The 15,997-nt window shown below is 36.5% G+C and overlaps 1 protein-coding gene and 1 pseudogene across 1 annotated transcript in view; both read right to left on the reverse strand.

Moving 5' to 3' along the window:
• Positions 1-15,997, reverse strand: part of CYYR1 (cysteine and tyrosine rich 1) — a 97,284-nt gene that overhangs the window by 31,720 nt on the left and 49,567 nt on the right.
• Positions 7,254-7,372, reverse strand: LOC112476834 (annotated as a pseudogene).

Here is a 15,997-nt window from a genome sequence, read left to right on the forward strand (position 1 = left end):
AGATAGTCAAATGGCTAATAGGTACATGAAATGTGCTCAACATCACTGATCATTAGGGAAATGCAAATCAAAACCACAATAAGATATCACGTCATTCCCGTCAGAATGGCTAGCATCAAAATGACAAGAGAACAAATGTCTGTGGGAATGTGGAGAAAAGGGACTCCGTGTGGACTGTTGGTGGGAATGTAAATTGGTGCTTTGGAAAATAGTATGAAGGTTCCTCAAACACTTAAACACAAGTATAACTACCCTATGACCCAGTAATTCCACTTTGCGTATTTATCGGAAGGAAATAAACTCACTATGTCAAAGAGGTAGCTGCACCCCTATGTGGATGTCAAGTCATTATGCTGTATAGTTGAAACTAAAAAAAAAAAAAAAAAATCGGGATCAGGATGCCTTCTAAAGAATGACAATATAATAATAATTTTGAAATATAATGAAATAATACAGGTAAATAGTAAAAAAAAAAAAAAAAGAAACATTCTGAGTTCTAAGAGTCTAGCACATCTTAATGGTATCCAGAGACCCAAAACAGATTAATATATGATAGAAGGTATGTACCACTTAAGAAGTTAAGGATGTAGTCAGGCTATAGATAGTTAAAATATTTTTAAATGTTTATGCTTAAAAGAAAAAAATTCTAGAAATTAGAAAATTTACGTGAATTAAAACATACCTCAGAGATGATATTGGGAAAAAAAAATAGCCCCTCTTTACTAAAGTTTTATGGTTTTGTACCATTACTTACATTTTGTTTTTCATGTGGTACCTCATGGTCACCAAGGTATGGTAAATTATTTAGAATTAATATTTTTTTTCAAAAAAATTTTTTTTTTATCTCCAAGCATGTAAAAAGCAATAAAAGCAGGCCTGACTTTCAAATACAGATATGCTTCTACATGAGAATTTGGAGACTGGAAGGGGAGGCAGTTCAGAGAGCTTAAGATTGTGGTTTGATAACAGAGAGATCTAAATTTCTGCCACATTTCACAATGTGACCATACACTGGCTGCTCAACCTCACTAAACTTCATATTTTTAGCAAGAAAAATGCAAATATTTGTTGTACTTAATTCATGAGGTTGCTATGAGAGAGAAATGAGTATGTATGTAACCAGAGTGCCTAGAACATTATAAGCGCTTAATAAACATGAGCTATTATCATTACCATTCTTATTAAGTTAACCCGATATGATTATAAAGTTCTGAGGATGAATTTGAAGGCAGTTACAGAGCCACATAGCTAATTGTGAACTGCTGCTTAAGAAAATGAAAGGAAATTATTGTCTATATAATACCATACCAAGAGCACATTCTGAAGAAACTAGGTTAATACACACACACACACACACACACACATATATACATATACATACATACATACATACATAAAGGTTTTTAATGTTATTTTACAGGTGTGAGAGAAGAAATGAAGGTAAGATTACATTAAGGGACTATTTATTTTTGGGAGAAATATAAAATCAAAGTTCTACCCAGTTCTACTCTATGTCTGCTTTGTTTATTCTTTAGTGAGGTATAACTTTAAGTGGAGTACATAAATATTAAATGTGCTGCTTGATGAACTTTATAATTTTATGCATATGCCACGTAACCACCATCTGCCAACATAAAGAACTTATCCACAATCTCAATAAGCCTTCTCGTGCCCATTCACAGTCAATCACCATCCACCCCTCAAAAATAATCGCTTTTCTGTTGATGATAAGAAACTTTGGATTCCCGTCCTAAAAGGACCCGTGAGACTTTTGAAGCCCTCATTCTCTTCCCTGGCTAGACCTGACTCCTGATACGTTTTACTTTACACACAGTCTACGTCACCTTGTGTCTACCCCATAGGTATCCTATCATCAACACGCCCCTGATCTAATTTATCAGTACTATGTTGAATAGTCTCCAGACATAAATGCTTATGAACTAGAACCTTCTGACATTTAGGAGGCTCTCCCTCCACTATTATATTAATGATGTTTCACTGAATTATTTTTATTTACCAACTCTGTAAATATTATTTTCTCAACCATCATTATATTACGTTTTCCAAAATATCCTGGGCCAAATAAGGAGACAGAGAAAATTAGCTTTACGAAGCCTTAAGGTGAATTGTAGGGTAGCTCTATTCTCAAACTCAACTTCCCCAAAGAAGATTTCTGGTTCTAGTTACAGAGTTAAATCATGACGCAACAGAAGAATGAGCTCGTTGTCTTGGTCTGAAGCAGTTCTCCAGTGTTTCTATAATCACTGTCTCCTGTGCCCTGAATCTTGTACCTTGGATACCTGACAAGGTACCCATGCTATGAATCCTATTATTCGAGGGAAGAGAAACAGGCTCACAAAGTGAAAGGACCTTTGTAGGCTCCCTACCCAATCCAGGGGGGTGCCTACTTGCTAAAATGACCCTGGCCCCTCATTCGAGTACTTGACCACTGGAAACTCATATGAGCAAATGAAGCCCATAATGAACAGAGGATCAAGGTTTATAGTTGATCACAGAGAAACTAGAATCATTTCTATTGTCATCCTTTTCATAACAGTACTAGTGAGCTCTGAGCTTGGATTTTCTCACTTGGTGCATGAAAATACAGAGAATAATAATGCAACTTGGGGAAAAATCAAATAGTAGCTATGAAAACCCTCAACCCACAGGTTGCTGTGATTTTTCACTTGAGCATTTTACTTTTGACTTTCAAATTTTCACTTAATTTTGACATGAGGCATATGACTCATTTCTTTACAGTACCAATTCTGTAAAAATAGATGACTCAGCCACCAGCTATAATAGCATATTATTGCAATATTCAGCCAAACATCCCCTATGCTGACTAGAGAGGGGTTTCGACTTGATGGAGCAAAACCAGCAATGTCCTAACTCAGAACATATGCTATCCTATAATAGAAAAAAGAGCCAAATATAAATACTAAACAGCACTGTATCTCTGAAATGCACTCCCTTAAAAAAAAAATCAAGCATCTTTACTTTCCCCATTGTTTGATTATTATTTTTAGAATAGCTGCTCTCTTAAATGAAATCTATTTTTACTCAAATTTCAGCATTCAGGTCCCCTTATAAACCAAAAAACCAGAGGCTGGTTTTTCTCAACAGATATCCCCTTCAGAGCCAAAGCGTACAGTGCAGAAGAAAATGAGGTCAGTCCTAAGAAGCATGATAATCATTTAATAAAAACGGCTGCAAGCCAAAAAAGAATTACAAAGATAAATCAATCTGAAGCAATAAAATGTCCTCCACAAAACCTAAGTAAGAACAAGTGCAACATTAAAGTGCTGTTTATTTTCAAGTTTCCCAATGAACTGCTGAAGGAAATTACTACATTTTCCTTCACAAAGGTTCTGACTACACAACACCACTTTTTACCCAATGAGCCTCACAGGACAGGTGTTGAGATATAGACATGCTATGTTAATACCAGGCAACAGAGCTAGAATGGTGTTTAGAGTTATTAATTCATTCATTTGACATAGACTGAGCACCTACTAAGTATCTTTTATGCCTCTGTGGGAGGGGCTGAGCATACAAAGAGTTGTCTTGGAGGAGTGACAGATGTAGGCTCAAAGTCACCATTGAAATAAAGTTATATATTAAGAGTCCTTGAGGGGAGATCACTGAAGGCTTTAAAAACAACATGACGTATAAGCAGAGGAATTTGACAGTTAAACAGGTGAAAAATATTTGCTCACAGGGCATGTGCAAAGTTACAGAAATGTGAAATGGCTTATGATATTTGTAAAACAGCAAGCTATGGCCAAGGTTTCCGTCTAGAAGTGGCAAGAGATGTGGCTAAAAACGCAGGCACGAATTTGATGGTGAGAGCTCTTTAAGTCCAAAGAATGTAGCTCATTCCTTGCAGAGAGGGGACTGACAACCAGATTTGTGTTTTAGAAAGATGCTCCCTGCATCGGTCTGTAATGAGAAGCTCTTCCAGCATTCACACGAGAGAAAATGAAATAGATTTGAAGTTGTGTTGGAGGAAGAGGGGAAAGGTGGATTTGAGAGGTGAGTAGGGCAAAGAACTTTTAGAAATGGTTACCAATCTCCAGGGTCTCTGCATTGAGTTACTGTGCCAATGTCAGTTTTCTGAACTGAGAAAAAGAATACAATGGGCATAAGTTCTGGACTAGCGAGATGGGAGTGGGGAATGATTTTATTTTTGGAGATACTGAGCCAAAGATGTCTGTTTGGGTATCCAGGTGGAAATGACAAAGTAAACGGTTTGTGAGATCAATGTGGTCACTCTGTCATTGCCTAGGACACTCCAAGTGCCGTTTCACATGCTGTGAAATTATAATGCAACGATTTTGATGATTTACAGTGGAGGTTGAGGAGAATAAAGGCTTTTGCAAGGATTTCTTTGATGGCTTTATGGCAAGTATTTCAAATCAGGGCACTGAACCAATGGTATGGCTGGGAACCTTAGACAGAAGTTCGATTGTCATCAATTTAATTTGCACTGTGAATTGACACCACAAGCATTAGTTTGGTGAGAATTACTCATGGATCAAAAGGACACATGAATGAAGCCAGGATTATATTGCGATATCACCCATTGTTAATAACTGTGTATTGTCATAAATATGCTTTTAGAAAACAATCTCTCAAAAATATAAATCAAACCATGTCACTGCACTGCACCACACTTCCCAGTGGCTTCTGATTTCACTCAGAGTAAGAGCCAAAGTCCTTACAATAGCACACAAAGCCCTGCATGATGTGCCTCTTCCTCCTCATCTTTCCGGCTGCATTTCTCATTATGCCCCTCCTGCCCAGTCACTATATTCCAGCTATACTGGCCTCTTTGCTGCTCCTTAAACATCAGATAATTGACAGTTCTCTTTTGCCTAGAAAACAATCACTGCAGATATCTGCATGGCTTTGAGTTGTTGGTCAAATGTTATTTTTTGAGTGAGTCCTTCCTTGACCACTTGATTTAAAATTGTGGCACCTAAACCTTAATCAATCCCTGTGATCTTCTCCTGTCTTATTTTCTCATAGCAGCAAAGAGCAGTTTTTGTACTCCTTTTTAACATCTTAATAGGTAATGGTGTTTTGGGAGATAATGGTAAAGTACTAATAGCAGCTGTAGAAAGAATCTAGGTGAGTTGTATTAGAATAGGCTGAACTCATGGCGCTGTGACAAACAAGCCCCAAATCTCAGTGGCCTAAGAAAGCTTGTTTCTTCCTCAACCAAAATCTGCTTAAGTCAGACAACTCACCAGGACAGCTCTCCTCCATGCAATGACTCAGCCATCCAGGCTCTCTATTTTATGGCTCCATTATCCCCACACAGAGCTTCCATTCTTACCAGCAAAGTGAAAGATGCTGAAAGGTCACATAGAGGATTTTGCCTAACTCAGTCTGGGAGTGGTGCACATTTCTGCTCATTGTACAGTGGTCAGAGCTATCCCGTGGTCCCACTCAACTACAAGAAGGCTGGCTGGGAAGTATAGTCTTCTAGGTGCCCTGGGAGGAGAGGAGACCTGGATATGGGTGAGCACTCCTCAGGTCTACCACAGTAGCCAATTCTGGAATGATCTTGTTAAGATACAGCATGATGCAATGGAGGAGGTGTGGGAGCAGGATTCAGCAGGGCTGGGCATAGGAGCTGGTTGAACCAATCACTATCCGTGTGTCCTTGAGTAAGTCAGTTATCATCCCTGGGACTTTGTTTTCAAATCCACAAAATGGTGGAAATAATATACATTCTGTTTATGTCAGAGGGGTTCTTCAGTCTCAAATATAAAAGTTTGCAAATAGAGTTACCAAATTTAGGCTACTATTTAAATACAAATGCATAAATAATGCCACATGAAATAATGAACACCTGCCCGGGTAAGATAAAATGAATTATACTCTCATTTAACATCAACACTGAAAAAGTTATCCCACTGTTAAAGCCATAGAAACTGGTACCATTTCCAGACCTACTGGCTTAATAGCTATAATGCTTAAGCAGCAAAGTAAGGAGCTGTTCATGTATCAGTATTGGCATATATTCTATGTATGGAACATAAAGAAATGCCAAAGAAGTTGAGATATAGAAACGACATATAAGATTACCAAAAGCACAAGTTTGCAGACTATAAAGACACTTTCATGTTATCCTTGCCTTCAAGTGTGAATGAATGAATCCAATATTGGCAACTCGTGTGGCATCTTCTGCTCTGTTGCTGGAGGCTGTTTTCCTGGATTAGCTACTGTGTGACAAAGTCAATCATATGTTCCAAGGATTAATGAATATTTATGACAAGGTATAATACTGACCAAACATCAGCTATGTGAAAATCTCATTAGAATGTTTTTAAGGTTATATCCAAGTCTTTCAATAACATTCCTTTTATTGTTTTGGGTAATTACTGCATACATTCGTTTTCAGGCTTCAAAAAGATACTGAATTTATATGTAATTATTTTGTTAGTCACCTCAAGATTGTTGATGATAAAAAGTTAATGTTAATAATGGTGATAATGATATCCTATTTGTCAGTTTTCTACATTCAAAGAGGGCTTGTATATAAAAACTTTAATCTTTTAAATACATTTAATACAAATTAATTAATGATGTGGATTCTACTATTAAAATATGCTTTGGGTTCTTTGGGAAACTGAATGGAATCCTACAACATTAGCGTAGAAGGAGTCTAAGTCATCTGTTCCAATTTTCTACAAAATTAACAAATTATCCCTATGGAGAAACTCTTATTATCTTAGCATGCCATTTTCTTAAAACAGCTTTTTTGAGATATACTTGACATATAATAAACTCCACTGACTTTCTTTTGCACCTTTTTCAAAAATTAATTAAGTTTTTTGCAGATATGTTTCTGAGTTCTTTATTCTGATCCATTAATCTATGTGCCTCTCCCTTCAGAAATGCCACATTATTTTGATTACTATAGCTTTGTAAATAGTCTTAAAATTGAGTAGTGTGTTTCCTGCAGCTTTACTCTTCTCTTCCATAATCATTTTGGATGAAAATTTCATACAAATTTTGGAATAAGCTTGTCTATATCTGCCAAAAATAAAACAATCCAAACGAATAAACAAACAAGGAAACAAAATAACCCTACTGGGATGCCATTTATTATTTACAAGAAAGCTCATTCTATTCATATGTCTATATCAGATAAAATATTTCCTATATTAAGCACATATTTGCCTCTATAGAACCTCCACCTGTTCAAAAGATGTTTCTTGCTTCTAAAACAGCACTGTACACACATACAGCACCTGGTCTTCCTAGGTGGTCTCCCATGCAAATACTAACCAGGCTCGACCCTGTTTAGCTTCTGAGATCAGATGGGATCAGGCTTGTTCAGGGTAGCATGGCCATAGACAAGCCGGCCACAAATAGATACCCACAGGCAGGTGCTGGAATGCAGACAGTACATGAACAATGAGATAAAGCTTTCTGAAGCAGAAGGTCACTGAATCAAGATTTCTGACACACGCCCAAGTGCTGGCTATTAAAATAGAGAGGTACAGAAAGCACAGTGAATTTTATAAGATGTTTTATGTAATGTTGTGAGGAAATAGGACCGGGTCATTGTAAAGCGAATGCTTCTTTGTTTCCTTGTGCTGACAGCTGATACTACTGCCTTGACTCAGGGTTTGGGTTAATTCCTCCACCCCTCCCCCAAAGATTACAATTTTGAGAATGATTGCTTTTCTCCTTTTATTCTCTTTAGACATTGCTGCCATTCTCTTTTCTAAAAGACATGAAGAGAACTGGTCACAGTGCCAAGTTGATGGTCATACATTGTACAGACATTTTGGTATAGAAAGTGTAGAATAATCACTGTAGAAAAACAAATTCCAGGTCAAATGTCTCTTTCTAGATGGCAGTTCGAATATGTGTAAAAACTAGTGAAAACGCACACACACACACACACACACCCACACCCACACCCACACACACAGCTTGAACTGTAGCAGTAGCCACGGGCTTGGTGTCCTATCTCACATCTCTCTTTCCACTAACTTATTTCTTATTCAGATTTGACGGTATCGTGCTTTTCTTAATACATACTATTAATGACTTCCCATCATGGCCCCTGTGTCATATTCAGGAGTGTCATTCATACTGAGCCTAAATATGGTTCAGCAAACTGCAACCTGAAGGCCAAATCTGGTCTGCTGCCTATTTTTGTATAGCTTATTAGCTAAGAATAGTTTTTTACACTTTTAAATAATTGAAAAAAAAAAGAATAAAGTTTCGTGAAATTCAAATTTAAATGTTCATAAATTTTTATCGAAACATATCCATGTTAATTTGTTTACATATTGTCTGTGCCTTCTGTTCTGTTACAAAGACAGAGTTAAGTAGTTGCAACATAGAACACATAGCCTGCAAAACCTAAAATATTTACTATCTGGTCAGAGAAAACAAAGTTTGCTGATCCCCAGTGTATAAGAATGGGACCTCTTGGAGTTGGTCTGTGCATAGCCTGTGTGGTTGTATACCACGGCTCTAATCTCTAATACCTATCATGCTAAGTACTTTATTCCTAGCCAGGCATTTAAGATTTCTCATAACCTAGATCCAGACCACATTCTCTTTAGCCTGCCCACCTACTACTTACTCTTTCCTTGGTACCCTTTTGACCAGTTGTGTCTTTGTTCATGTTGCTTCTCTGTTCTAGCTGTGTGTTCTCCTCTATCTGTTGATATCTAACACTGAAAGCCTAGCTCAAATGTCACTTTCAACATGGCAGTTCAGAAACGTGTCAACCTAATGTGATTTCTTGCTTCTATGAATTTGCACAGTGTTTCAAACTTCTCTGACACATGTTATCGTATCCTGCCTGGCAGTGTACTTAGTCATGCACTTGTCTCGTTCCTCCTATTCTATCACATGATCCTCAGGTCATCGTTGTACCTTTAAGAATTGTACAGATGCAGATAGGCCTGGTACAGATCCGTATGGACTGAGGGATGAACACCAGGAACCATGTCAGCGCACATGCAATTGCATATGTCCTTAGTTGCAGGGACCAGGGAAATTCTAGTGATGTGCAAAAAACCCAAGTTAGCGCTCTAATAAAGCTGCTGTGGGGCAGAGTGGCTTTTCACACATACAAAAAATGAGCTTTGGAGGGCTCATTCCATCAACTAGACCAGGGTCCAGGGCAACAGAGCCAACAGAAAAGGGGATAAAGTAGGAGTTATGAGGTTTGGCAAGAAGAGGTGCAGTCTTAAAAAGACTGGGTTCTAAGGAGACGACTGGACAGAAGTCCAAAGAGAGAAACAACGCCCAAGATCAGAGCTAAACTACTATCAAGAATGTGACCTGAGCTGAGTCCCAAATATCGGATAGGAGCTCCTTAAATTACTCGGGCTTAAGTTGCCAGTTAATTCTAAGATCTATATTACAGAGAAGCCTATAAAGAAGAATTAAGTGACCTTAGTGGTTGGGGAAGACGAGGGACACAAAAGAAGGGACAGAGGCAGAGCCTGGAAAGGGCCAGGGTGAGAGGGAACGAACCTCTTGAGCACTGAGCACATGTCAGTCCCTGGGATAAGTCTTTTACTTACAATGTCTCACTTAACATATACAAGAGCTCTGCAAGGAAGCACTATTACATCCATTTTATAGATAAGAAAATTGTGACTTAGAGATATCATAAATAATTAGTAGAGCTGAGATCTGAAGGCAGGCCTAAGTGAACCCAAAGCAACTCCTCCAGCTCCCCACCACTGTATCACCCTTCTTTAATAAAAATTTATTCGATAAATAATAAAGATAGAAAAAATTTAAATGCACACTTTTTATAATTCAGTATGATATAGGTGATAGTATTAATCTTTTCCCTTCCTGTGTTCTCTAGCTTTTTCCTTATAAGTTACATAGTTTTTGTCTCTTCTATTGCTCACAACTCATGGATACTCTATGTCCCATGAGCCAGAAGGCACATGAAATATTCTAAGAATATTCTGGTTGCTCTAGGCAACTGCTTTGGATTTCTGGCCTCCCAGGCCTTTCACGAACTAGTCCAAATTTCCTTTCCAGGCTTATTTTATTTTGTTCAGTTCTCTTGGGCTACTTACTGCCTTCCCATCAACCCGCATACACCTTATCCCTCCTATATTAAATGTTACCTCCTCAGTGAAACCCTCTCTGATCTCTTTATTCAGAAACAATGTCTCTCTCTCTCTTATAGCACTTCTTTCTATATCATTTATATGGTGCTATATTTAATCTAAAATAATACTTGCACACATACTGTAAACTCCAAAAACATAAGAGTTTGTATACATCTTTTTATTACCCATAGTGCCTCACTGCACCAGTCACCCAAAAAAGGGTGTTTCAAAATAAAAAGTACTAAAGAATAATGTATAAATAAAATTTCACTTTCTTAGACTCTTCTACATGGGCAATTTTTCCCTCAGAAGTTTGTTCCTATACTCACCCTTTCTCCCCTTTATTTTCGGACTTAAGTCTTTCCAGTTAATACAATTCTTTCCTATCACTGGAATTCTTTAGAAAGAAGCAGTTGTATGAAATGGAAGAAGAGGTTGGCATATTGAAGTAGACTAGGGATGGCTCTTTGTTTCACATCACTTGCAAAGCCTGAAGATCTGAGTCTAAAAATACTTTTCACTACCAATAGTATGTACTGGCTTATTGACATACAATCTGTTTTTCAGTCTTCGATGAAATATACTGATTTGCATCCTATGATCATATATCCTTCCAAGAAATTCTATTTAAATAACTGCATAATTTACATCACTGTGGCAGTCTTGAGAGTTCACAAGCCCTGTAAAAGCCAATTTGGGTTAGAGAACAAAACATATTTAGGACATTAAAAATTATATTAAAAGAGTCTTTTCTTCTCATTTGATCAATATTAATGCATTTTTTAATGGATGACCAAAGTGCATTACGTTGTGAAAAAACAATCTTGAGTTTGCAATAACTGCAAGATAAGTCACCATTATGAGAACTAAAACTATGAAATACATTCTTTTGGAAATTGCACCTTAAAAATATTGATGGTAGAAAATCAAACTGATAGATTCTGCTGGATGATAATTTCCCTAGTTTTGATAGGTTTACAGAAGTTTCCCAAAATGTAATCATTTTTAATTATCTATGTAAATAGACCATAGTAGCTATGTATATTATGCATGATAATGGTGAAATTTAAAGCCACTTATACGAGTCCCTAAAATGTGTTACATATTTTAAGGGCTATTTGCTTAAAATTCTTTGTTTAATTTAATGTTAAAATTATTCTACAAGCTAGTAAGTAATGAAGGCATTCTAGGGAATAATAAAAGAAATATTTAGCCAGGATTTAAGAATTCACTAAGATAATCTATCCAATTATAATTTTGACTACAGTCAAGGGTAAAAATAATGTACCCATCAATAATGTTAATTACAAGGCAGAAATAGAACACCCTATACTAGGATTATCTGAGCCTATTCCCTCTAGAATCCATTTTTTACTTTTCATGTCATTATATGTAGTTTTAATATGGCATTACTTCTAATCTTTCAAGTACTGCTGTCAGATAAACCTAATTATTTTCCAGAAGTGACTTGCACCTAAAAGAAAAATGCTGCCCCAAACTTATTTATTTAGACATATTTACTTTTTATAAAAATATTTTTCTATCTATTCTTTCGGATGGAGGTGGGCACAGGTGGGCATAGGGGTGTCAGGAGGTAGGAGTAGGAATCCCAAAATTTGAAGTAGCCTAGACAATTCTTCATTAAACCATTAAAAGACCCCAAAAGATTTCCGTACAGGCACATACAGATACTTCTTGGGGACTGGTATCGACTGAATGTTTGTGTCCCCTTCCAGATTTATATGTTGAATCCCTAATCCCAATGCAATGATATTTGGCCTTTGGGTTGTAATTAGGTTTAGTTGTAATTAGGTTTAATCTCACCATGATGAGAGTAGTGTCCATAATAAAGAGACCAGAGAACTTACTCTCAATGTCCCGCCCTACTCCACCCCATCTCTCTAGCAGAAAGGCAGCTGTCTGTACACCAGGAAGAAGGCTCTGACCAAGAACCCAACCATGCTGACTGATCGTGACTTTCCCAGTATCCACACCTGTGAGAAGCCACAACCAACACTGATATTCTCGTATAGCGGCCTGAATGGACTGTGACCTGAAGATTCATTCCCCTAAGGTCTTGGCCCACACATCACAGAACCTTTGTGCTTCAGCTCCTATGCTGCCTGCACAGCTATGATGAAGACATTGGATCTTTAACAAGGAAGAGTTGATTTCAAATGTGAGTGAGTTATGAAAGCAGAAATCAGCTCTTATGTATCTGCAACCATCTGCGATCCAAAGTTGGACCCCAGTATGGTTTTCCAGGATACTAACTCTTAGAACCTATTGCTTTTTTTCTGTTCCTTTATGAAAAGCAGAAATTACGCTACTTTATTCCTTGTAGCTTCACACTTTGTGATGCCCCCAGACTACTATATTCCTAAAACTCAGCCTTCCAACACACCAGACAGTGGTTCGATTTATTTCTCACCAACTGACTACTTAAGGGGAAGGGCCCAGGATCAGTGAGTTAGGAAATTGACCTGTAATTTACATTTTTGAGAGTATCACTGAAATCCTGGCAACAGATATCTTTTCTTCTGAAGCTGAATAGATTTAGTAGAACCATCCCTGTTCCTTCACTCAAGCAGTCTATGATCAGTGGCAAACATTTTAATATAGGTCCTAAGATGAGAAGTAAACTCAGTTTTGGACAGAATCATATCTTATTCATTTTTATATCCTCAGAATGAATTATGTAAATCTTAGGTTGTACAGCCAATCCATTCATTCGTTTGATTCAACAAATATTTATTGAGAGCCTACAATGTGCCAAGTATTATTTTAGATGTTTGGAATATATTATTAAGATAACTATCCTTGAAGAGACTACATTCTTGAATGAGTAGGAGAACAGGCAATAAACGTAACAAATATTTATGCAATAAATAAAGTGTAAATATTGTCCAAAAGTATTACATTCCACAAGGAAGAAAATAATAAGTCAGCAGAATAAGCAGGATCGAGGGAAGGGGTACAGGTGAGATGAGAGACAAAGACTAGAAGATGGTGAAGGAGTTGGCCAAGCAGACACCTGGCTGCATTCCAGGCAGCTGGCACAGATAGAACAGTACCCTATGGCGTGTCTCATCTATTCAAGCAAGGAAGTCAGCGTGGCTGAGGCAGAGTGCCTCAGGGGAAAATGGTAGATCTGAGGACTCTGTAGGCCATTTAAAGACTTTGGCTCTTACTCTGCATGAAAATGGCAGCTGCTGAAGGGTTTTTAATAGAGGAGCGACATAATGAAAACTTGGGTTTTTGAAAGGTCTCATCACTCTGGTTGCTGGGCTGAGAAGAGACTGTAGGACTGGCGGTAAAGTAGGAGGAATTGCAGTAACCCAGATGAGAGATGTTTTTAAGAAATTAAAGCAGCAACCTTGGTCTCCAAATGAATTAACCTATTGTGTTCTCTAGCCCAGACTGAAATTGCTTTATATGTGTACTAAAGAAATCCAGTTAAATAGATGCAACACTGCCAATATATTTTCACCTGGAGCTGTTCTCAGATATTGTCTTAATTAATTTTTGTAAACTGGTGGTACACTGAATAGACACAGAATTCAATAACGAATTCCAATAAAAACTGTCAGGACTAACTTATCTGAAAGGAACATTCAACTTCACATCCATCAATAATAGCAAATAATAGTCTCCTTCAATTTGTTCTAATTTTGACTAAGTAATAATATTTCCATATTTTTAAAAAAGAATTCCCGATGTACTGCTACCTCTATTGAACTCTTAAGTGTATCTCATTCCAAAGAGAATGATCAAAAAATGTTGTTTCGTTGGGTCCTGGGTTCATGCTGTACATTCGACTATACCTATTCATAGCTCACCTGTGACATAGCCTCTGAGTCACAGGACCATCATATTTCAAAGAAGAAAACATGAAGAAATAGAATCAAATATTTGCTCATGTTCAGGAAGAAATTCAGTCCATTTCTTTAGCAGGCTAAGGTAGCATTTGTAATTTTTTTTTTTTTTTTTTGAGCTCTTAGCTGTATAGTCCTTTAGGAAGTGATCTGTGGTGGTATTGAAACGGTTACACCGTAATCATTGTACTAATAACCTCTATCTGAAATCAAAATTTACCAATGGTTTTACATTGATGTTGTATACTTATATGTGATATTCTGTCAAACTATATGCTGTCTAGAATAAAAATTTCACCTATATTTATTAGCACATTGAAACCAACCATAATTTTAGACACCTACTCTATGAAAATAGTAACAATTGACAATGTGGACAATACTCCAACCACAGAGATTGACTGTATATTATTTTTTAAAAAGTTCAATAAAGACACTTTAACTAAGTCTTTATTTATTCCATGAGTGGGTTTTAGTAGACCTGGGAGCCTCTAAAATTATTTGCAAAGTTGTGTACCGATATGAATTTGTTAAATGATCTAACAGTTTTTGTCACAATTTCAAAGGCACCTGCGATGGTACTCCTCAAAAAAAAAGAACATAAAAGAAAATATTTCATTTTACCTGTTATAATTTTTTATAGAAGGACAGACCTTAATTTATTTCAACCAACATTTACAAGCACCTACTGTACAGTAGTAGATACAATGATGAAAAAAATAGTCTAGGTTCTTGCTCTTGAGAATCTCAGACTGTACCTCAGGAGAGATACAGATACAGCTAATGGTCATACATGAAAAACATTATTAGGAAAATAAACTCAAGAGCAGTTTAATCCCTAGAATAATGAATTCTACCAAGGGTTATTGGGCCTAGAAAGATGAACAAGTTTTTCGAGGCACAGGAAGAAAGCTAGAATGTTGTAGGCATAAAGAACAGCAGGCATGATAGTGTGAGCATACTGTACTGTCGTCCATTGCCTGAATATCCCACAATTTATTTCCTTTTTTCTCCTCGATAAACTTTTAGGGGCTAAATGTTTTTTCTCTCTCCATGACTAATAAAACTCCAATGAATATCTTTGAATATGCCCCTTTCATCATATGTCAAAGGTTCTACTGATTTACATTCTAATTAGTGGTACAAAAAAGGTGTTTTTATCATTCCCTGCTTTGTGCTTTCCTTAGAGCTCTATTGCTGCTTTCAGACTTCCTGAGCTGAATGCTTAACTCGATTATTTTCAATCTTTTTAAGATTATCCATTTTCTTCTAAGTAGTTTAGTTTTGCATTTCACAAAACTTTATATAGTTCTTTTGAAGCTACTGTGTTCAAATCATTTTATAATTTTCATTAAGATTTTCTCTTTAATCCATAATTTATTTAGAAGTGATATTTTTTCTAGTTTCTAAACTTAGGTTGTTATATTTTAACTATCTTTAGATGCTTGATATTTTAATTGTACCTTGAGTGGTCTATATGTCATCATTTCTTGGCATCTGTTTAACTTTTTTTGGTAGTCATAATTTGTGAATGTCACATATATTCTTGAAAAGGAAATGAATTCTCTGCTTTTTGGTGGTTCAGGACTTTTGACCAACATATTCGCCTGCGTTCTAATCATTTAGGTCTGTACAAATTATATGTCTGAAAGATCTATTAGTTTCTGAGGAGTTTGTTAAAATCTCCCATTGTCATTATAAGGTATTGTCAATTTTTCTTTGAGGTTCTATCAGTTTTGCTTTATATAATTTAAGGCTATGTTGATAGATACATAGAATTAGGATTGTGTATCTTATAACTGAACCGATGGATGGTTTCTTTTTCCTATAACTAATAATCATCTTTATATAATAGTGCCATTGCTTTCAAGTTTGCTTAATAGTGCTTTTTACTTTAAAGATTTTTTTTTTGTCTGATTAAATGTACAAAGCCAGGCTTTCTTTTGATTAATATTTGCATGGTGTGTCATTTTCCTTCCTTTTTATTTTCAAACTTTTTTTTTT

The sequence above is a fragment of the Pteropus alecto genome, unplaced genomic scaffold, assembly GCF_000325575.1.
Source record: "Pteropus alecto unplaced genomic scaffold, ASM32557v1 scaffold81, whole genome shotgun sequence".
NCBI classification, from domain to species: Eukaryota; Metazoa; Chordata; class Mammalia; order Chiroptera; family Pteropodidae; genus Pteropus; species Pteropus alecto.